The 24349-nt window shown below is 41.3% G+C and overlaps 1 non-coding gene across 1 annotated transcript; it reads left to right on the top strand.

Moving 5' to 3' along the window:
- Positions 1-19158: 19158 nt before the first annotated feature.
- Positions 19159-19284, top strand: LOC122451550. Its single transcript, XR_006272448.1, has one exon. It is a non-coding gene; the product is annotated as a U6atac minor spliceosomal RNA (small nuclear RNA).
- The last annotated feature ends 5065 nt before the right edge of the window (positions 19285-24349 follow it).

Genomic DNA, 24349 nt, shown 5'->3' with positions numbered 1-24349 from the left:
TATCTTCCGGTAGAACACCTGGTAGAAATCTATAACTATGTTGGCCAACAACTCAAAGTGATTAGTGCGACCAATTTACTGCAATTAGAAGGAGGACCACATTCCATAGAATTTAAAAGGTGCATTGATTACACACCTGTACAGCATAAAAGAGGCTATGACTACTGCAATAATCATGAAAGTATGTCACTCTTTCACTAATTAAATAGGCCACCAGCACAAGTATTTCATAAAAATAAAGCCAGATAAAAGCAAAAGGTGAAAAGCAAGCAACAAGAAAAATCACAAAGAATTTTTAAAAGATTATATTATTTCTACACATACCCCAGTCATACCAGTATAATCATTTTCAAGTCTTGTAGGGAATTTTTGGGGTCACCTGAGGCAGCTGGATTAGAATTCCATGGAAAGCAACATGCATACAGCTTCATTTTGGGGTAGACGCTTCATCAGTGTAATGCAATAGTTAAGAGCCTGGCTTCTGGAGGCAGGCTGCCCAGGTATGAGTCCCAGCTTCATCCACTAATGTGTAGGTGTGTGTGCATATATGCTCAGCAGGGTCCGACTCTGTGACCCCATGGACTGTAGCCTACAAGCCTCCTCTGTCCCTGGAATTTTCCAGGCAAGAATACTGGAGTGGGTTGCCATTTCCTTCTCCAGGAGCTCTTCCTGACCCAGGGATCGAAACTAACATCTCTTGCATCTCCTGCATTGGCAGTCAGATTTTTTACCACTGCCACCCGGGAAGCCCTGCATCTCCTTCTAGCTATAAAATATTAAGAAAGTTACACAAACTCTATTTTTCAGTTACCTTGTCTATAAAATAAGGATCATAATACTTATAGGATTGTTGAGAAGATAGAAAATGGTAAGCTGTCAAAAAATACTAGATTTATTACTAGTACTACTATTCACGGATTTCAGTTTTTATCATATCCCATCTTTACCATATTTTAGCATGTGTTCTCACTGGGACTCGGCTCTTCTATAAGTTTTCCATGTTGCATGTCTTTCATATGTTCCTGTGAAGTTGCTGCACCTAAGTTATTGGCATTTTTTTCTGCCCAGGAAATGGTCATGGTCACTGGTGAATGCTAGAGAAACACCGAATCTATGAGTAAGCAAAGTCACAAGATGATTGCATTCTTTTTTTGTTTGCTGTATATGGATCAGAAATCTTTTATGTTGCCTACAAAGGCTATGAAGCAGCTGTTTTTGCTGAGTTTAGGGCTACATTAAGTATACTTCATTGTAGCCAAATTAACAAAAAGATATGTACTGAGAAAAATTATTACAAGTTTCTATGAGGAATGATTGTATTCCTGGGTCTCATAATTAGGATGGGATACAATCATTATTGTATTGGTTAGAGCTATATTTTGTTTTGGGGGCCTCCCTGGTGGCTCAGTACTAAAGAATTTACCTGCAATGCAGGAAACACAAGAGACTTGGGTTCGATCCCTGGGTCAGGATTATCCCCTGGAGAAGGAAATGGCCAGTCAGTTCAGCATTCTTGCCTGGGAAATCCCATGGACAGTGAGCCTGGCAGGCTGCCATCCACGGGTCGCAAAGAGTTGGACATGACTAGAGCAACTTAGCACATAACCTGCTTTGGTTTGACAACCAGAGCCAAACACATAACAATCTTCCCTCAAATATGTGAAAGGTCTGTTCTGTTAAATGACTCACTGCCATATTTCAAATAATTCCTTTTATGATCAAACTTGAAAAGTAAATAACTATTCAGATGATGAGGACTTGATAAAAATAAAATCCAGGCAAGCAAATGCCAACAAAGCCAGGCATTGTACAAAGTAAGAAGCATAAATTAAAGATTTTGGATCTTAATACTATTTTGATTGGAAACACTGAACTGTGAACTATATATAGCTATCATGTTACAAAGTTTTACTCCATTTTTTCAATGGGCTATTTTATATCTAATTTTAAATGGTTATTAGCACAAGATTATAAAAAAAAGTTCATCAGAAGACCTGATTTTAATGTAATTAGTGTAATTAGCCACATTTCAAAATTATTTTCTATACTAACCTGTGACCAAAGATGCTAAAGCCTTCCTATTTAAGAATATCATAGATAGAGGATATGTTTGGAGGAACAAGGAAAGACACAGAGTGGCTTCTACTTGCAGGAAACGGGAAAAAATTGCACTTTTAGTATCATCATGGTGACCACATCTTTGACTTGGTCAAAGCAAGAAGTGCTCAAACTTACATTCTGTTGACTGTTCCCTAGGTCCCACATCCATCAGGGTGCTGAAAGGTCTGTGATAGGTCTATTGAACATTCTATCTTTCCTCTTAATGTCATAGCTGTGTCATACTCATTTATTTCCAGGATGACTAAGAAGCAAAAATTCAATCTTATGTCATTACTGGAGCTGGATGGCCTGGGATATTTAGGCTTCTTGTTTGAATTGCCTTTGTTACTTTTTCCCTGAAATATTTTCAGTATTGGGAGCCTCCTGTCTGGAGAGAAGGGAAAGCAGTCCCTCTTTGGCAATGCATAGACATTGAGCTAAAAAAACAAAACAAAACTGGCTTTGGCCAAATGAAAAAAGAACATTTCAACTCCCAAAAAGGGAACAACATAAGGAAAACAAAACAAAACTAGACCGTGCTGTTACTGTCCAAATGTGCAATTAAGTGCGTCAGAGTTATAAGTGGTCTGCAAAACGGTTCCTGAATAATCTAGTTAATACAACGCAGTGGCTCCACAATAATTGCGACTCTTCATATGGAATAACTCTTCATGCCCTTCTCTGGAGAACACTCTGCGGGGGGCGGGGGGGGGGTAGGGGGCGGGAACTTGGCCCTTCTGATTCACCAGTTTGTTCTTAAAACAGCAACAACTGCAGCAGCAAAATGCTGGGTTTAGCCTGTTGGGTTTCCTGATGTAAGAGTCACTGAAGGGGGCTGGAATCTGTAGTCAGCTTGGGGTTGTCAGCTTCATCCCCCACATCCTGACAGCAAATAGTGGTTGCATTTTAGTCTGCCTGCTCCTTATTTCTGTAGCAGTCTACCATTTCTTTATGAGCATCCGTCCTTTTGGAGCAGTAAGCGATAATTTCACTGAACCTATGCTGTGGGTGTCTAGCACAATGATTTGTATAGAGTTTAAGTCCCTCAATAAACATTGGCTGAAGTGAATTGAATAAGATTTAAAAACAGGAAGGCTGAACTAGAAAAATCTATAGAGAATGTGCTATAAGTCTCCTTTAATTGTAGACGTTGTTACTACGTCAAAGCATTATATGATTATATGTTGATTCGCTTGAACAAATATTTACAGAGTCTTACTGGCCACACTTCACCAAACGCCTGGATAGGTAGAAGAGAGAGTAGTACAAATGCTATCAAACCAATCCCTGGCTCTCCTGGAGTTTATAATTCAGCAGGACAGATGGACTACAGTGATCGCCTGTTGTTGTTTTTAGAACGTTGGAAAATAGAGACCGTTGGAATGTCCTTGAAGCAAACTCTTGTTTTTCTCACTCAGAGAATACCAGATAAATGAAGGCGGGAAACAAAAAGCCTAGTCTGAGGTGGAGAAGAAAGGAAGAAGAAACAAAAAACCAAAACCAGGGCACGTGGCATTTTCTGAGGATAAATGAAATGCTCCTGGAGTCATGCCACCAAAAGTCAGGGCTTCTTGTTTCCCAGTGAAGACCTGACTCACGGCTGGTTCCCTTCCCCTGCCGTGTTACCCTGACTCCCTACCCGTTCTCCCATCTCTTCTTGACTCAGTCCCTGAGGCTTTGGCTTAAATTCAACACAACCGTGGTGCCCCTCCCCCAACCCTCCACGCCTCACTGATGCCCTCTACTGGTCTGGCTCACTCATGAACTATAATCTTAGGGGATCAGTTTCAAAAGTTTTGAGCAGTTGTGCAAGGCTCTTGAACAAGAAAACACATATGGTGGCTCAAATTTTTAGTTTTTTAAGGAAACCCCATACTGTTCTCCATAGTGGCTGTATCAATTTACATTCCCACCAACAGTGTAAGAGGATTCTCTTCTCCACATCCTCTCCATCTTCTCTCCAGCATTTGTTATTTGTAGACTTTTTCGTGATGGCCCTTCTGCCTGGGGTGAGGTGATACCTCGTTGTAAGTTTGATTTACATTTCTTCATAATTGAGCCTCTTTCCATATGCCTCTTGGCTATCTGTATGTCTTCTTTGGTGCAATGTCTATTTCGGTCTTCTGCCCATTTGTTTAGAGGAAAGGTGGAGTGGGATGAACTGGGAGCTTGGGACTGACATATATACACTACTGTGTATACAGCAGTAATTAATGACAACCTACTGTATACACAGGGAACTCTGCGCCAAGTTATGTGGCAGCCTGGATAGGAGGGGAGTTTGGGGGAGAATGGATACATGTGTGTGTACGGCTGTGTCCCCTTGCTGTCCACCTGAAGCTATCACAACGTTCAGTTCAGTTCAGCTCAGTCGCTCAGTCGTGTCTGACTCTTTGTGACCCCATGAATCGCAGCACGCCAGGCCTTCCTGTCCATCACCAACTCCTGGAGTTTACTCAAACTCATGTCCTAATCAGCTACAAAAGAAGAAAAAAGAAAACCCTTACACTGGCCTTGGAGGAACCCATCTTTCTGGGTGCTCGATATTTCTTGAAACTATGCCAGCATTGTGGAGGCTACTGTCAGGCATTGCATGGAACCCCCAAATCAGACACTTGTGGGGTGAACCATGGAAGAGCCTGCTTGTTTTACACTTTCTTGGGAAACAGGAAGCTACCATGGTCTGCTCTTATCTCTCAAACTGCTTCCAAATGGTTTGAAATCTCGATACTCTGAGAACAGTAGCATCTCTAGCTTGTCCAGAACCTTCTGGAAATAACCACACTCTCTCCCGGAAATTGGCTTCCCTGATGACTCAGGTGGCGCTAGTGGTAAAGAACCCAGCTGTCAATACAAAAGATCTAAGAGATGTGGGTTTGATCCCTGGGTCCAGAAGACCCCCTGAAGGAGGGCCATGGCAACCTACTCTAGTATTCCAGCCTAGAGAATGCCATGGACAGAAAGGTCTGGCAAGCTGCAGTCCATAGGGTCACACAGAGTCAGACACAACTGAAGCAACTTAGCACACAAGCATGAAAGAATCTGCCGACCGTGCAGGAGACATACGAGGTGCAAGTTCAATCCCTGGATCGGGAAGGTCCTCTGGAGAAGGAAATAGCAACCCACTCCAGTGTTCTTGCTTGACAAATCCCGTGAACAGAGGAGCCTGGTGGCTACAGTCCAATGGGTCTAAGAGTTGGACATTAAGCTGGACTTAGCACGCATGCTCTTGGGAGTTGCCTTTCCTCCTGCTCTAGCTACGTGGTTCTAGAGGGAGTCATCATGTTCTTAGCTATTATCATCCATCTCACCACAGCTGATTGGTTCAGGTGTGCACAAATTATCCAAAATGGGCAACTCGAAATAATTCCTGGGATTTTCTTAACTGGAATTGAGGAAAAAAGAATGAATTTCTCTCAGGTTGTGGGAGACTTGGGGTAGGAAGTCTGCCAAAATGGGGCATCTGTGTTTTCTATTACTTGGTATCAGAGTCTGCAGTGTGATAGGATACACCGGGAAAAGGAAGGATAAGAGATCCACTAAAAGAATCCTAGTGGGTTTGAGTCCCTGGTTCCCACTGCTTGGGAGGCACAGCTTAACTCAGTATGGATTTGTTTGTTTAATCTTTTCATTGGTTGCTAGAAACACACCAGTATGTGTCTAAATAATCTTTCGCTTTTTGTGTATCCTACTTCACATCGAGTTTTTATCACTTGCAACCTTTAAGAGAACCCTGATTATAAAAGTATTTGCTCTGATGTTGGTTCCCTGCCTCTCCTTCTTCTATATCGTTTCCTCTGCTTTTATAAATCACCAGCAATCTTCATTCTTCTGTGGATAATTTTTTCCGTTAATTTCCTCTTCATTTCTCTCTGATCTTACCTTATTTCCTTTTCCTCCCTCTTCTCCCTTCCTTCCTTCCTCCCTCCCCCGCCCCTTTCTCTAACACTGTCCAGATGTCCATCATTGTTGCATCCTAGTGGTTATCATTCATTTTATATAAACAGCCAGGTGTTTTCAATTGCCTTCTGAAGGCCTTTGGAGGTGATACTTTGGCATCTATTATTCAGGGTTATGTTGAAGTAGAAAATTCAGAGTTGGACCATAAAGAAAGCTGAGCATCGAAGAATGATGCCTTTGAATTGTGGTGCTGGAAAAGACTCTTTGGAGTCCCTTGGACTGCAAGGAGATCAAACCAGTCAATCTTAAAGGAAACCAACCCTGAATATTCATTAGAAGGACTGATGCTGAGGCTGAAGCTCCAATACTTTGGCCACCTGATGCGAAGAACTGACTCATTGGAAAAGACCCTGATATTGGGAAAGACTGGATGCTGGAAAAGGTTGAAGGCAGGAGGAGAAGGGAACAACAGAGGATGAGATGGTTGGATGGTATCACCAACTCAATGGACATGAGCTTGAGCAAGCTCTGGGAGATATTGAAAGACAGGGAAGTCTGGTGTGCTGCAGTCCATGGGGTCACAAAGAATCAGATACGACTTAGTGACCAAACAACAACAGTAACAACAGCAAACATTTAGAAACTAGAAATAAATATGACTCTCCTGTTGATTACCTTTGAATTATATAATTACAGATGATTCTTTTGGGCTTTTTTTCTTTCTTTGATTTGTTTTATTTTTATTAAAAATAATTAAAATATTTTATCATTGATCACATGAATTTGTTGCATACTTACCTGTTTCTCATTTGTCCTTGCTGGTAAAGTATGTAATATTAAAAGATTTATCTAAAGATGACTCAATCAAAAAGTCTTCCCTAAGAAAGTCTGGAGACTTATAACTTAATTTTCCTTGGGAAGTATGAATGGATAAATGAATAAATAAATGAATGGGTAGGTGAATGAATGTGTTTCCCCTAGACAAAAAGCAAATACCATCATGGTAAAGCCTGATTCACTCACTATAAGACCCTCAGATAATTTACCAGGCTGCCAGTTTCTTTCAGCAGATATACCTGTGCTATTTGACCAAAGATAAATATTCAGTAAATTCTCTAGGCTAAACCTGACAATGGTTTATTTGACGACTTTAAATAGAGAAAGAAAACTATACTTCTGGATTTAAATAGAGAAAGAAAGCCAGTAAAGGAAAGGCAGATGCTCAACACAAATATTTCAGCAAATCACAAAGACAGTGAGAAAGAGGGAGATCAAGCTAAAAATAATGCTCTCTCAGATGAAACATCTGGCCAACAAGAGTCAGATGTGGTGCCTTTGGCCTAAAGGGACCTTCAACCTGAATTAATATAGAAGAAGTTGCCACAAGGATGGCAAATTAGGGGAAAAGTAAGTCAGTTAAGGAGAAACGGAGGTAAAGAGAATGGTAATACTGAGGATATGGAGCAACTGGTACATCACATAGACGGAGCACTCACGCGTGAGTGCCAAGTTGATTCAGTCGTGTCCGACTCTGTGTGAACCCATGGACTGAAGCCCGCCAGGCTCCTCTGTCCATGCGGATTCTCCAGGCAAGAATACTGGAGTGGGTTGCCATTTTCTTCTCCATAGAGTACCCATGGAAATGTATATCAGAACCACATTTGTGCAAAATACTCTGGTCATATGTCCTATGTCTTCTACCCAAGCAAATCTACTTGAAAGTATTTATATTTCAAAGTTTCAGGAAAGTTTCAGAACATTGTACAGACATATGTATATAAAAATGTTGACTGGAGTATTGCTGTTAATAACAAGAAAGAAATTGAAATCACTTAAATATCAATTGGAGGTTCCTATTTGCATTATGGCATATCCATAAAGTGAATATCATGCAGCAGTTAACACTGAAATTTATTGATTTATGTTCATGGGCATGGATATATATTCAACATACTCACATATAATTTTAACTGAAAAAGAAGATTTAAAGTAGTATGTATAAAGTGACCTTGTTTTTATTAAAAATATTAACATGTATATGAATTCATACATATAAATACAGAATTTTTAAAATTCTGAAAAGTTGTGCCAAAATGTTTGCAATAGTTCTATTTGGAATTTTTGTTGTTGTTGTTTAGTCATGAAATCATGTCTGACTCTCTGCGACCCCATGGACTGTAGCCCACCAGGCTCATCTGGCCATGGAATTCTCCAGGTAAGAATACCAGAGTGGGTTGCCATTTCCTACTCCAGGGGATCCCCAGACCCAGGGATTTAACCTGAGTCTCCTGCATTGGTAGGCGGATTCTTTACCACTGAGCTACCAGGGAAGCCCATTAGTGATTGGAAGTATTTAAAAGATATGTTTGCCTGTCTTGGTTGTCTATTTTTCTATAAGGAATACAAGTTAATGGCATACTAATGTAAGTTAAGTTTTAAAGGGGAGATGGGGACACTCTTGACACCCATAAGTCAATTCCTGCTGTCTCACATTTCATTCCTAGACACCGCACTCTCCGCGCTACCTTCTTCTTACCCTCAGTCCCTGGAAGAGGTGGATGGAGCCCATCCATCCCGGACGTTCCCCCTGGGGCCCCGGAGCTGAGATACTGAAAGGCAGAGCCACGTGGTGAAAAGCCATGCGGGGTAGAATCCAGAGTTAGCGCTGGGACCAGCCAAAGCCACTCGTAAGCTGAGCTGGAGCCCAGTGGAGAGGCTCAGAATAAGCTTGAAAGGCAGTGAGCAGAGAGCGAACGGCTGGAAGGCAGACGCCAGAGGGGAACGTAGGCGAGAGCCGAGGGACCCGCAGTGGAACGGGAGGTGAAGCTTTGCTTTCGGCCCCTCTGGTTCCCATTCCTGCCTGGTCTGACTCTTCCATTTATGACTTTTAGAACTTTTATGAATTTTCTGTTTTACTTGTTAACTAAGATTGCCTCTTCACCCAGGATTGGAGATACATTATATTCATTGCGATCACCTTGATAAAGACAGAAAAGCATCCTTGGAAACAAGCAAAAGGATAGGGCAGCCCGAGTGGACTCTGCGTGGGCTGCTATCACTTCATCGTCGTCCACGACCCCGTGAGCGACTCGCTAGCGTGCCGAATGCCCAGCAGAGCTTTTACTTTTTCATCCTTGGCCACAACGACTGGGAAACTGGGGCAGCTGTTCTCTCTCAAGAGCAAGCTGGAAAACACCAGAAGTAAAATCTTGATAAACATTCTCCTGAGGCAGCTGCAATTCCTAAGTCATATCCACCCCGAAATGTGTTTTTGTGTGTGTTTCCTGAAAGACTTTTGAAGGTGAGGAATTTTACAGGGCAGTTCTGTTTACAATATTCTGAATTCTGTTGTGCAGAACTTAGCCTGATGTGCTTGACAGCCTTGGCGACAAAAAGCACTATATAAATGCATCATCAATATAGTAATATAAATTGAATTGGAATGTTCATTCTGTTCTGCCGAGTTTCTTTCCTGAGCTGATTATATCTGAAACAGCTCTTGTTAGAGGCTTTCTCATTATGAGGAACTCACTGTCCTGTTCCAGCCCTCCATCAAGTACCACCTGTTCGACACTTTCTATTCATATTTTTTTTTTCCTAAGTTAAGTAGCCCACATGAGGATTTGAAGTGCAGAGTCATGGCATTAGAATTACAGCCTGCTGTTTCTCCTGATTAAGTTTTTCTGTTAGCAAGTTAAGATTTCACTTTGAAGAATAAAGGTTGACAGTTTGGATACTCATGGTTGATGAGGTCAAATGGTGGCCCAACAAATGATGATCTTAATGCTTTCTCTAACAGTCCTCTTTTCATTGCATAATTCATCTTTTATCCTCATATAGGAGTATTTGCAGTGTCTTAAATTACTCACCATTCAAGTGAACTGGATAAGTGTTTAGATAAGTGTCTAAATTATGCTAGAAATGGGTCTTTAAATATATATATATATATAGAGAGAGAGAGTTTATTTTTTAGAACAGTCTTGGAATTACAGAAAAATTGAGCAACTAGTTTAAGCAGGAAGTTCTTATATGCCTCTCCCTACCCCACACCATGTTTCCCCTTTTATTAACATCTGACATTAATATGGTGCATTTGTTGCAATTAATGAACCAACCTGTGTGTGTTAGTCACTAAGTCATGTCCGACTCTTTTAACCCCATGAACTGTAGCCCACCAGGTTCCTCTGTCCATGGGATTCTCCAGACAAGAATTTTGGAGAGGGCAGCCTTTTCCTTTTCCAGGGGATCTTCCCAACCCAGGGATCAAACCCAGGTCTCCTGCATTGCAGGCAGATTCTGTACCATCTGAGCCACCAGGGAAGCCAATGAACTGACATTGATACATTATTAATTAAAATCCATAGCTTGTTTGGATTTTACTTTGTTTTTACCTCGTGCCTTTTTTCTGTTCCAGAATCCCATCCAAGATACACAGTACACTTAGTTGTCATGTATCCATTAGGTCACACTTGGCTGTATAAGACAAAACCCCAAACAAGTAAGATCCCCAAAGAACACATTCAGGACAAGAGACACAAGTGCTGAGATTGGCCTTCTCCCTGTGACTCCCACACTGGGCATGTATCTCTCTTCTCTTACCTTGATCTGTCCCACAGCATTGGTAAGACAAACTGTAACTTTCACACATGAAGATTAAAAAGTGGGGAATAAGAAAATTTAAGATATATGAAATAATATTCCATTGTATATATATACCATAGCTGCTTTATCCATTCAATTAGAAAACTGGTACAGATGAACCCATTTCCAGGGTAGGAATAGAGACACAGACTTAGAGAACAGACTTGTGGACGCAGGTGGGGAAGAAGAGGGTGGGGCAAACCGAGAGCAGTTCTGACATATATACACTCAGTTCAGTTCACTACCATGTGTAAAATAGGCAGCTTGTAGGAAGTTGCTTATAGCATAGGGAGCTCACCTCGGTGCTCTGTGATGACCTAGAGTAGTGGGATGGGTGTAGGGTAGGAGGGCGGTCCACGAGGGAGGGGATATAGGTATACATACAGCTGATTCACTTCATTGTACGACAGAAACTATTGCAACATTGGAAAGCAATTACACTCCAATAAAAAATATATATGGAAAAAATGACTCAATAAATTCTCTGAATAACCTCAGATATGCAGATGACACCATCCTTATGGCAGAAAGAGAAGAGGAACTAAAGAGCCTCTTGATGAAGGTGAGAGAGGAGAGTGAAAAAGCTGCCTTAAAATGCAACATTCAAAAAATAAAGATCATGGCATCTGGTTCCATCGTGTCATGGAAAATAGATGGGGAAACAATGGGAACAGTGACAGACTTTATTTTCTTGGGCTCCAAAGTCACTGTGGATCGTGACTGCAGCCCTGAAATTAAAAGACACTTGCTCCTTGGAAGAAAAGTTTTGACAAACCTAGGCAGTGTTTTAAAAAAGCAGGGACATTACTTGCCAACAAAGGTCTGTCTAGTCAAAGCTATGGTTTTTCCACTAGTCATGTATGGATGTAAGAGTTGAACCATAAAGAAAGCAGAGCACTGAAGAACTGATGTTTTTGAACTGTGGTGTTAGAGAAGACTCTTGAGAGTCCCTTGGACTGCAAGGAGATCAAACCAGTTCATCCTAAAGGAAATCAATCCAGAATATTCATTGGAAGGACTGATGCTGAAGCTGAAGCTCCAATACTGTGGCCACCTGATGTGAAGAGCCAACTCATTGGAAAAGACCCTGATGCTGGGAAAGATTGAAGGCAGGAGGAGAAAGGGACGACAGAGGATGAGATGGTTGGATGGCATCACCAACTCAATGGACATGAGTTTGAGCAAGTTCTAGGAGATGGTGAAGGACAGGGAGGCCTGCTGTGCTGCAGTCCATGGGGTCACAAAGAGTCAGACATGACTGAGCAACTGAACAACAACAAAAATAGCTTTGTTATCTCCTATCCCAATATAAGTGTCAACTTGCTTCACTAAACTCCCAAAGATCTTTATTCTAATGTAAAGTTGGTACCAAATTACGGTTTTCCTCTCTTCCAGTGCCTAGGTGGCTTGATTTGGTATTGTCTGGTTTTGTCTGTGTAACTGGCCCTCTGAAGGTACTTTTATGCTCAGTCAAGTGCTAAAGTCTTTTTTGCACAAAAACTCAAGCCTTTTCTGAGTTTAAAAGATCTTAGATGATTTCCTCCTACTTAGTTCTAGTTTCTAGTTTGAGAAACTTGCTGCAGAGTTTAGTCCAAGCTTCAGGGTGCCTCCAAAGTCTAGGGTCCTCTTTCAGAGGCCATCTCCATTCCTCGTTGAAGAAACATTCTAGGCAGTTCTTTAGGCAAATATGTTCCTGTCACAATGTGAGCTTGGCCAAGACATTGGCTTGTCTTCTTGGCCTTGGCTGACTAGACCAGATGTGGCCATCAGGCCAAGGACAATCTATAAGCTATGAGGTGTGGAGCAAGAATGTTGTTCAACCAGAATGATGAGGACTAAATTGAATTAATCAGAATTTCTGAAATGAAACCTAGAGAATGAAGCCAGTAAGGTTGTAGTGCAGAAGGGCCATGAAGGATCATGAACAAGAGAAATGATGAGTAAGCAGACATCTTGCGTAAACCAGAGTCATAAGTAAGTGGAAACCAGATGCCACAGGTAGATGTTTGTCACACTGGGAGAGGTAAAAACAGAGACAGTAAAATGCTGACTCATTATACTAGTAGAATTCTATGAACTTCAGGGGCTGAGGGCATGACAAGGTAGCTAGGATTTAGAATTGCCTTGGATCCCATGACAATCTTCCAGCTCTTGCGCTTCATTCCTTTTCAGGGTTGCCTAATCTTTCCAATATCTTCAGGTTCCACAGAGATCCTTGTCGTCCTCATTTCCACGTGCATCCTTACATTACACAGGTCTTGTTTCTCAAGAAAACATGAGAGGTTAAAGAGCGTATGTGCCTTGTCTCCATTCAGGTTGGCAGGAATTGTGGTCAACTCTGCAACTGACTCAACCTTTTCCAGCTCAGCTTCTTTGCCCTGCATATCTCAGAAATGTTCCAAATTGTTCCATAGATGTTTGACCTTCATCTCCAACACAGGGAAGTAAGTAGCCTTACAAAAGCCCAATTAATGGAATAAAAATAATTTATATCATGGGCAAAAAAGGTTGTACACCCCCACCCCCAAGATTTCCCATCTGCTTGCATTGTGTCTGTAGGTTAACTGACTCACCTTAATCAAGTTAGTTATTCATTACTTGATTTCAGACTAGTTATAGGTCTTCTCACCTGCCCTCTAATAATGAGTCACTAATATTTACATATGCAAGGTACTATTCTAAGAAATGTATATGTAATTATTTTAATCCTCTCATCAACACTGGAAGGAAGGTATAGTATAAGCATTATTTCTTTTTGTATGTAAGGATATTAAGGCTTAGAGAGGTTAAGTAATTGGTCAGAGTTCACACATGTGTCATTAATAAGTGAGACTTGATGTAAAACCTGATGGTGGAGCCTTAGTTCTTAACCAGAGCCAGGTTTGCTGGTTAAGAACTAGTCCTTCTTACATGGTGGTAGTTGGCACGCAGGTTCATATTCAGTCGACTGCTTGCCTGGGTCTCCCTGAGGTCTAGGCTCCCCATTAATGCACTCAGCCTAACTGTAGACTAATCACTGATAAACACCCCTTAAGGGCGAGTATCGTGGAAATAAACTTGAGTAGTACTTCACTCTGGAGCCATAGGAATCCAACCCCCAATGTCTGCTTCCTCAGATCACCTGTCTGAACCAAATATTGCCTCAATATTCAGTCATTTCCATGGTGGAATGACTTGGCAGAACAACATTTTCATCTAGAGACTGATGTATTTCTTCCATTTCATCAGCGGCTGGCACTGTTTTTTTCTCTGAACATCGGGGCTTATAAGGCTAAGAGACATTGAAAGGTGTGGTCACAAGGATTCCCACAGCTGCTGGACATTGACCATTCCCTCTCCTCCAGTGACGGTGAACTCTGCCGAGCCCCTCTTCTCCGGGGTCCTGCTGCCCGGCATGGCTGTCTATGTGATGGGCTCAGGTGTGATGTGATCTATGTGATGGGCTCAGGTGGGATGTGATCTATGTGATGGGCTCAGGTGGGATGTGATGGAAGTGGCCTGCTCTGCTCACAGGAGCTTCCATTAGAAAAGTTGCCATTTCCCAAGGAGCTCTCTTCCTGTTTCACTGATCCCTTGCTAGCAGCGTGAGTGACACCCTCCATTCAGGCTCCTAATGCCTTTTCCTAGTAAAGGCAGAAAGGAAAAGATGGACTCCAAATTATAAAGCTCCTCATGCCAACCTCAGGTTGTCCAATAGTAGATTTTTCCCTCTCCTAGGAATTCAGTACCTCTGAATAAAGGCCTAGTTTTACAAGACTGATAGCTCCCCAACCCTTTCTGAGCAGTTTCTATTGAGAGAGCTACCCAGATATAATGCGTGGCCTTTCCAGGAGTTTTCCTCTTCCTTTCCTTATTGGACAAGCCCTTCTCTTACTACTGGAAACACCAGTTGCTCTTTTCCCAGTCTTCCTTACAATTAGTATATAGGTAAGTAACTCAATATTGACCCATGGAACCTGAAGAAATGTCTAATAAGGGTTTGGAAAAAAGGTTTTTCTTCCTAGAAATAGGGAACATCCCTTTTCTCTTTTCTGAATGTGATTTGTCAACATGTGACCTCTGGAACCATTGCAGCCTTTTTGAGGTCATGAGGGGAGGCATCAATGTCACATTTTAGGTGTCAAAGCACAAAGAAGAACTCCAGGTTCATGAGTTGTTGCACCCAACTTGGAACTGCCCTGCCTTGACTTACTTGTTATAATGATAGTAATAATAGTAACTGTGGGCTTCCCAAGTGGTTCAGTGGTAAGAACCCACCTGCCACCTCAGGAGATGCAGGTCTCATCCCTGGGTTGGGAAGGTCTCCTAGAGGAGGAAATGGCAACCCATTCCAGTATTCTTTCTTGGAAAATTCCATGGACAGAAGAGCCTGGAAGACTGCAGTCTGTGGGGTCACAAAGATTCATGACTGAGTGACAAGCATGCACAATAGTAACTCTTATTGTTATTCCTGGCAATAATGACAATTAATACTTCTACAGAGCCTATTATGTGCCAGACATATTTAATTATTATGTAACATTATGAATATCTATATTGTTTAAACTATACCTTTTAGTTGAGTGCTCTGTTATTTGCAGGTGAAAACACCCTAACCAACATGCTTGCCACTTTGTTCCTTGCTCTCTCAGAGCCTTAGAGGTCTTCAAGAGGCTTCTTTAGAAAGCAGACTTGAGCCTATGCCATCTAAAATATATACTCCTCCCATCATGGAGTGAATATTCTTTTCCCAGGATCCTTCAAAGAAATCTCTTCTCCTGAGAAGAAGCATCCTGAAGTCCACACCTAAAGGGTCCTGGGAAACCAGGTGTGAACTTTCCAATCTTTATTTTCAGCCTGGTGAGTTGCACAGACAATAGAAAATAGTACACATAGTTCCTAGAGGACCACTCTGTCATAAAAACATCTGAAAATGAAGACTTGGAGTGAGAATGGGCAAAATATTTCTGAGATTCCTCTATCAGTCTCATTCCCATCCCTTCACGTTTCAAAAAGTCAATCAGGTTATTCTAAGGGCTCAGGAGGCCCTGAGGAGCTATAATTAGTCCACTGCAGTGAATATTTATCTGGACATGTCTGCCCATAGCAATCATTTTCCCGGTTCACACATTCCACTTGACAATATTTTATATAATAAAATAAACACCATCACCAAAGAGCTCTATAAACTATAAAATATTATACAGAATTAACTTATGATGATGACAAAGATTTATTCATTACCTGCTTTCAATATTACTGACTCAGGGTCCTAAGAATATATTTATATTTTAGCCTGTTTTATTACCTTATTCAACTATCAACATAACATGATTTTGCACCAAATATATTGACTGTGTCAGAACTGGTTGTGTTTTCTTTCATTGCTATTGAATTATGTCTCACATTTTTATTAATAGTTATGACCAGTGTTGGTCAACATTTTACAGTTTATAGTTGGTTTTTCCTGTATGGTGGGGCTTTCCCAATAGTTCAACAGGTAAAGAATCTGCCTGCAATGCAGGAGACCTGGGTTTGGTCTCTAGGATGGGAGGATCCCCTGGAGAAGGAAGTGGCAACCCCCTTCAGTATTTTTGCCTAAAAAAGTCCCATGGACAGAGCCTGGTGGGCTTAAAGTGTTGCAAAGAGTGGAACACGACTGAGTGTGCTATCTCTGAACTTTCACATATCTTAACTCATTGGAGCTTCATAACAATCTTTGAAAATCAGAGTATGGAGGCTCAGACTTGTTCAAGATGACTCAGGAAAAAGCCAGAAAAGGAGCCGGTTCTCCTGAAGGCAAGGAAAGTCCTTTCTTCTGGGAGGTGGTGACACTCCTCTGGATCACCTATGGTTTTAGGATGGGAAAGGGGCCACAGGGGCAAGCGATTGGAGTTCAGTAAGGAAGGATGATATGTTGACAACAAGCTAGGTAGATCTTTCAGGGTTGGATGGGCCATGGGGGATATTTGATGAATTCGTGAAGTGAAGTGAAGTGAAGTCGCTCAGTTGTGTCCAACTCTTTGCGACCCCATGGACTGTAGCCCACCAGGCTCCTCTGTCCATGGGATTCTCCAGGCAAGAATACTGGAGTGGGTTGCATTTCCTTCTCCAGGGGATCTTCCTGACCCAGGGATCGAACCCGGGTCCCCCGCATTGTAGGAAGATGCTTTACCGTCCTAGCTACCAGGGAAGCCATATCCTGAATTACCTCAGAGCTTCCCTTGTAGCTCAGTCAGTAAAGAATCCATCTGCAATGCAGGCGTCTGCCTGCAATGTAATAGACCCAGGTTTGATTCCTGGGTTGGGAAGATACCCTGAAGAAAGAAATGGTAACCCATTCTAGGATTCTTGCCTGGGAAATCCCATGGACAGAGGAGCCTGGCAGGCTATAGTCCATGGGGTCTCAAGAGTTGGACATGACTTAGCAACTAAACCACCATGAATGACCACATGGTTAATTTTTAGTGGCTCCCAGGCAAGTTATCAGGGCACGTTACTCACCTCAGTTTCCTCATGAGTAAAACAGATTTCCCAATAGCACCCACTTCATAATATTGTTGGTTTACATGAGTCAGAACATTGCTTACCTAATAAGTGGTTCATAAACACTTGCTAGTTTGGTTTCTATCCTGTGGGAACACTTAGTGTGGTTGAGGAGAGAGATGGGGCCACTCAGCTACTTTTTTTGTCTCCCTACAGACCCTTCCCATTTCTCTATCCTTGTAAAAGTCTGGGATAACATGTAGACTACAGAGCCTATATGTCAGTGTCCTCAGGGATCACCAAACCTTGATGGTAAGCACCCTGGTAGTAAAGTGAAACTTGAACTTAAAAGAAAACTGTACTATTCAGCTCTGCTCACTGTTTAAGGAGTTCCTTTAAAGGGATTAATAAAGAGGATCAGCAAGATCCTTGGGTATTAAACACGTCTTCCAAAGCAATATTTTAATGAGGTTAAGTATAATACAGCAAGCCCTTGGATTAATCTTCCCTTAAACTACCCATGAGCTCAAGATGCAGAGAAAAATATCCTCAGAAAATTGCAGGGACTTTTATTGAACCCATGTGTCAAATGCAAGAAAATTACAGGTGCTTGACTCCTAACCCCCATCAGGGCTGGTGTGGTCTCTTCTTAAAATCCCGGGATAAAAAACGAGGATCACAGAGGGAACTTGACAATATTGCTTCTTTGTTGCTCCTTTGAAGGCTCTGAAGCAGCGATCTCAGGCTGGGTTTCTTCTGGCGGCTGGTGGGCCAGCTGTGCCCGCTGAGATATTTCCCAGTGCTGGGGATGGAGAGTTTCTTTGCTCAAGCCCTCACGGTATGTCTCCCTGCAAAGACAGTCTTTCCTCTGAGAGCTCCCAGTTTATTTTTAACAACTGGTGCCAAGACCCAGCATTGTTTGCCTGCATCAGAGTGTGGGCAGAGAGGACACACGCACGCAGTTTCAGAGCATGGGGGCCACTTGTCTGGGGTTAGTCATGAGGAAGTGGCTGCCGCCTCCTCTGGCAGTCTTTTATAACTGAGCTGTTTTAGGTTCTCTGTCCTTACGTACACAGTTTAATTTTGAGTGCTTTGGTTTAATTTTGTCCTTTGAATGCCTTTATAAATTACAGCATCTTGTGATGATTGTTTTTCTTTTTTGGAAAGGAAAGGATTAGTACACAAATCTCTGAAATGAAAGAGGGGAAGGGAGAAAGGATGAGGATAAAGAGGAAGAGGGCGCTGCCAGGGTGGGAAGAGAGGCAGCTATTCTCTTCCGTTTCTCCTTTATCTTGGACCTTGAGACAGACACAAATGACCTCAGTGGACTGCAAAGGGCAGATTGGGTAAGATGATTTCTGTGGGGTTTGATTTGATAAGTTGGACATGGATTGTCCGATCTCTCTACTTTTTGCTCTGATTTATTCCCTTCAGTTAAGCACTGCCTTTCTCTAAGATGCTCTTTAAAAGGCAAATCCTCTGAGAAGGCTAATCACGAAGTTTTAAACTCTTGACAAGAATGAAATTCACAGATTAGCAGTTCCCAAATCCAGCTGATCATCCCAAACCCCTAGGGAACTTGTTAAGCCTACAGATTCCAGGGCCTTACCCCAGACTTGTGGAGGAGTCAGAAGGTCTAATGACATGAATCTGCATCTGTATTTATAAAAAACAAAACAAAACAAAACCCAGGGATTGAATTCAGGTCTCCTGCATTGCAGGTGGATTCTTTATCATCTGAGCTACCAAGGAAACCCAGAAAGAGGGTAAAGAAGGTAATTTTTTTTAAAGACCGTGGAGAATTCCAAAAACAGTTTTGTTCTAAATTGGCTGTGCCAGTGGAAATGTACCTTCATCCAAAGTCACCTTTATCAATACAGTTTCATGAAACTGTTGCAGAAAGCTTTGTTTTCCTTCTGGCACTTCAAATATTGAAGCCAGTCAACAAGTTGATACTGATCTTCTGGCCTTGATATTTTGCTGGTTTAAATAAAGAACCAGTCCATGTCAAGGAAAAGGGAGCTTAATTAATCAACTAAAGAGAACATGTGCATATTGTGTGAAAGGAGAAAAGGTGAGAACTTCCTTTGACAAAGTTGGAAGAGGCTCTTGGGCTTGACAACACGCATATGGTTAAGGCACTGTCACCTACTTCGTGGTATCTAACCACTGTTTTTTGATTTGAGAGAACAGCATTGAAACATATACATTACCATATGTAAAATAGTCAGTGGGAGTTTGATGTATGACGCAGGGCACCCAAAGGTGGTGCTCTGTGACAATCTAGAGGGATGGAGTGGGGCGAGACGTGAGAGGGCGTTTCAGGATGGAGGGAACACAAGTAGGCCTATGGCCAATTCATATTGATGTGTAGCAAAAACCATCACAATATTGTAATGGTTTTAAATTAAATTAAAATAAGCTAATTAATTAAAAAAAGAACACATGCACATTCATTTATATTGGCAGGTTATTTCAGTTTACCTGTAGGTGTGATAATCACAGATGGAGGTCCTGGTGATGAAGCATCATTTGGCTTCTGTTTCTTCCTTGCTTAGCTTCCTTATTTCTTTTTTTTTTTTTTTCTTCCTTATTTCTTAAAACGGAAGAGTTTCGAGTCTATTCTTAGGACACATAGAGGTAATAATGGGACACTGCATTCTATTTTTAATAACTGAATAAAAAATCAGGATTAAACACTTTGTAATAAAAGTTCATGAGCTAACAAAAAAAATCACGTTTCTTTATTTTTTTGGTGATAAGTATTTCAGCTCACTTTTTTTTTAACTCTAGTTCACTCATGTTGAATTGAAACTATCATTTGGATTTATACTGTTGATAAATAGATAAATAGAAAAGAAACAAAAAGAAAACACAAGGTCCATTTGTTCATTCATTTGGTTGTTTTATGTCATAGGGAGTTCAGATATCACTCCCAGAAGCATTTAGATAGAATAAAAAATACCCCAAAGCCTTCACTAACACAAAGATACCAGAGAAATATTTTATTTTTTACTTTATTTTTTAAAAATTGTTTATTTATTTAGCTGTGTTCAACCTTAGCTGAGGCACACTGGATTTTCATTGCGTCTTCATGTGGGATCTCCTTGAAGAGGGATCTCCTTGAAGAGGGAGCTCCTTGCGGAGGGATCTCCTTGCGGAGGGATCTCCTTGCGGTGCATTGACGGTAGTTGTGGAGCGTAGGCTCAGTAGATGTGGCTTACAGGCTTAGGGAAGCCGCCCAGTTATGTCCCACTCTTGGCAACCCCATGGGATTGCTAGGCTCCTCCATCCATGGGATTTTCCAGGCAAGAGTACTGGAGTGGGTAGCCTTTCCCTTCTCCAGGGAATCTTCCTGACCCAGGGATCGAACCCAGGTGTCCTGCCTTGCAGGCAGACGCTTTACCATCTGAATTACAGGCTTAGTTGCTCTGTGACATGTGGGATCTTAGTTTCCTGTCTAAGGATCACACCCTGATTGCAAGGCAGATTCTTAACCACTGGACCACCAGAGAAGTCCCAAGAAATATTTTCAATAGGGCACTTTCCATGAGCTCACAAACGGAAAGTTCTGCCACATCGTAAGTCCTCAGTTTTATTGTGGGGCTCTATAGGAAGTAGATTCTGAGATGGGGATTTTTAAGCCAGAAGTCTACTGAAGGCAGTTCTTTGGGGCAATAAGGGCATCCTCAGCCAGTCCCACAGAGAGCTCGGGACCTGGGATGACCCATCAGAATGATGACAAATTCCAGAAAGGAACTCAGCTGAGTCATCAGCCCCTCATACTCCAGGAGGTATCTAGAGGCACACCCAAGACAGACTCTGCTTTTGTGCCATCACTAACTCTCTACGCCCTGTGATATATGTGGGCACATGTTCCCCCCACCCCCATACTCCTAGGACCTGTGTTGTCACATATAACGTATCAAGCCTTCTCTTTTGACTTTGTGGTTGCTGAAGAGCATTAACAGAACACATTAAGCTACTTTACAATGCCAGTTCTTCATGTATTTTCACAGGAGTTAGGTCTCTGAGTTGACTGCTCATGAATACTCTCACCAGTAATAAGATATTGGCCATAAAGAGAAGGATGGGGCAGGGGAGAAACTAACAGTTAAACATACCTACATTACGCCAGGTCTTGAACTAGACTCCAGAGCCAAATAATGAATTGGACATAGTAGGAATGCACAGGTTTGCAAATTAGTAATTGCAACAAAATATTATGAGTGCTCAAACGGAGTATGATTAAGTTCAATGGAGATGTAAGAATGAGTATGATGAATTTTCCATGAGAAGTATTCAGGGAAAGCTTTCTGTGAAATGTGAAATTTGAAATAAATCTTGAAAGATGACTAGATAGTGGCCAGGAAGTGGCACACGGAAAGATATTCCAGATAGAAGCAGGGTATGCAAAAGCCTGGGGTCCTGGACTTGCTTGGGAAATGCCAATCATTTTGACATTGTTGAATCTTAGGTTTGGGGATGTGCCATGCTAAATGGCAAAGCTTGAGAAGCGGGAAGATCAGAGAGTCTTTGATTTCTTGTCAAGCTCTTTGCCAGTATCTTAAAGGCAAAAGGGAGCCTCTTAAAGATGTGTGTGTGCTTCCTCCTTAAAGAGAAGAGTGACATGACCATTTGTACACTTTTGAGAATCTACTTTGACAATGCATAGTACTACTAGGCTAAGGCAAATTGTAAACTCTTTGAGGGACAAGCTCTTTAAGCCTTCATTTGATTTAAAGGTTGTGGGTAATCAGGGAATAAAAGCCAAGAATGTGGTGCTTTAATGAGATACAGATGTAAAGAACAGACTTTTGGACTCTATGGGAGAAGGTGAGGGTGAGATGATTTGTGAGACTAGCATTGATATGTATGATGATACAATAGCAATGACATGATACATTATATGTATATACATATAACATGTATATATACATTATATGTATATACATATAACATGTGTATAGTATATATAATATACATATAACATGTGTATTACCATATGCAAAACAGATGACCAGTGTAAGCTCAATGCATGAAGCAGGGCCCTCAAAGCTGGTGCTCTGGGACTACCCAGAGGGATGGGGTGGAGAAGGAGGTGGGAGGGGATTCAGGATGGGGGGACACATGTGCACCTGTGGCTAATCCATGTCGATGTTTAGCAAAAACCAACACAATATTGTAAAGTGATTAGTCTCCAATTAAAATAAATAAATTAAATTTTAAAAAAGAATGTGGTGCTTAAAATTGTTAACTTTATTTCATATTTTTATGAAATAAAAGCAAATGTGAGGACTCATATTTATTGGTCCCATCCAACATTATAGTCTTTGTTAAAGTCAAACAAATCAGTTCATCTTTGTCAGTACACTTCAGAAACTCATGCTGTTGCTTTTGTATATCCAGAAACAATCTAATAAAATTTAGACAGAGAATTTGTTTAGAACAAGTTTGACAAAGAGAGAAGTATTCTTAGATATAATGAGAACGTAGATCAAAGATACAGTCATATGTGCCTCACTCCATTCGTCAGTCCTTCCGTCCATCCATCCGCCTATCCATCCATTCATCCATATCTATCCTGACCCACTCCAGGCACTCTATAAGATACCAGGGCTGCAAAGAGGCACACACTCAGCCTCTGTTCAAAGAGCTAGGAATCCAAGTCCAAAGATACGTATATAAAACAGATGATGGCAGCATTATATGGTAATGTAAATACTACTATAAAAATATATTTTCAAATAAAATAGATAATTATTTGACCACACTGATATATACCATTAAAAAAATATGTACAAAGGAAATAATGATTGTACCTTATCTGAAAGAATCAACTGAAAAGCCATTCAAAATAAGAGTTCAACAAATTTGTTGCATATAATACAAGTCCTGAAAGCCCAATAACATTCACGTACAACTTTTGTGAGAGAAGATCCGCCACAGCCCTGAAAATTCATGCATATTCTTGCTGGATGTGCCAAGAACTCAAGGTCCTGGCCTGGCCATACTTTATTCTGCCCAGCTCTCAGGCTTGGGTTTACAGCAAGCTACTTTGAGGGAAGAGGTAACATCTCCACCCACAGAAAAAGCAGGCTTCCTTCTGTTTACTATTCAAGTGAAGAATATCCCAATCTCAGAGTTCTTCTGTAAATTCTGCCCACTGTGTGTGCAGTCATCCAGGCTGAGTCCTTCCCTTCATCCTTTAGGAAGATGGAGAAGTCACACAAGCGGGAAGGTGACACATTGGCCACTGCTTCTATCATGAGGAGTAAAGTTCTGTTTCTGATCCAGGATCCTCGTGTCTTCTGCCAGCATTCATGAAACAGTGACAGATTGGCATCTTGGCTTGTAATTAGTGTAGAATCTCAGACCTTGCATGGTTCTTGACAATAACTATAATAGCTCTTTAATATCTTAGAAAAGAGATTGTCAGCACTAATAAACATATGGCAAAAAGAGATGATTTACAGAAAAAGTAATTCTGACTTATATGAAGTCACTTTTTTATATGTATGTGTGTATGTATAAGCATATTATATATAAACATACCATATTTAAACATATATAAATATATATATTCATCTGTGATATTTCCTTTATTATAAATGTTTGTGTATCTCTATAGCATATATATATATGTATTCGAACAATTTTTTTGCATCTATACAGTATATACAAGGTCTTCCCAGATGACACTAGTGGTGAAGAACCTTCCTGCCAAGGCAGGAGACATAGGAGACGCGGGTTTGATCCCTGAATCAGGAAGATCCCCTGCAGGAGGGCATACAAACCCACTCCAGTGTTCTTGCCTGGAGAATCCCAAGGACAGAGGAGCCTGGTGGGCTACAGTCCATAAAGTTGCAGAGTTAGACATGACTAAAGCGACTTAGGACAGCACAGCACAGTGTATACGTATGTATTTGTACACACATGTATATTCACACACATATATGTGTGTATATAATGAATACACATACAAATATGTACCTACTTGTATGTATATATGCACAAATAAATATGTGTGATGCATATACACAAATACGTACAAATGCATATATATCTCTATATAAGCAGGCTTCCCTGGTGGCTCAGTGACAAAGAATCCGCCTGCTGATGTAGAGACATGGCTTCAGTCCCTGATTGGGAAGATCCCTTGGAGAAAGAGATGACAAACTGCTCCAGTATTCTTGTCTGAGAAATTCCATGGACAGAGGAGCCTGACAGGTTACAGTCCACG

This window comes from Cervus canadensis, chromosome 12, assembly GCF_019320065.1.
Source record: "Cervus canadensis isolate Bull #8, Minnesota chromosome 12, ASM1932006v1, whole genome shotgun sequence".
Taxonomy (NCBI): domain Eukaryota; kingdom Metazoa; phylum Chordata; class Mammalia; order Artiodactyla; family Cervidae; genus Cervus; species Cervus canadensis.
Note: the sequence above shows the minus strand (reverse complement) of the source record. Positions and strands in the feature narration are given on the sequence as shown.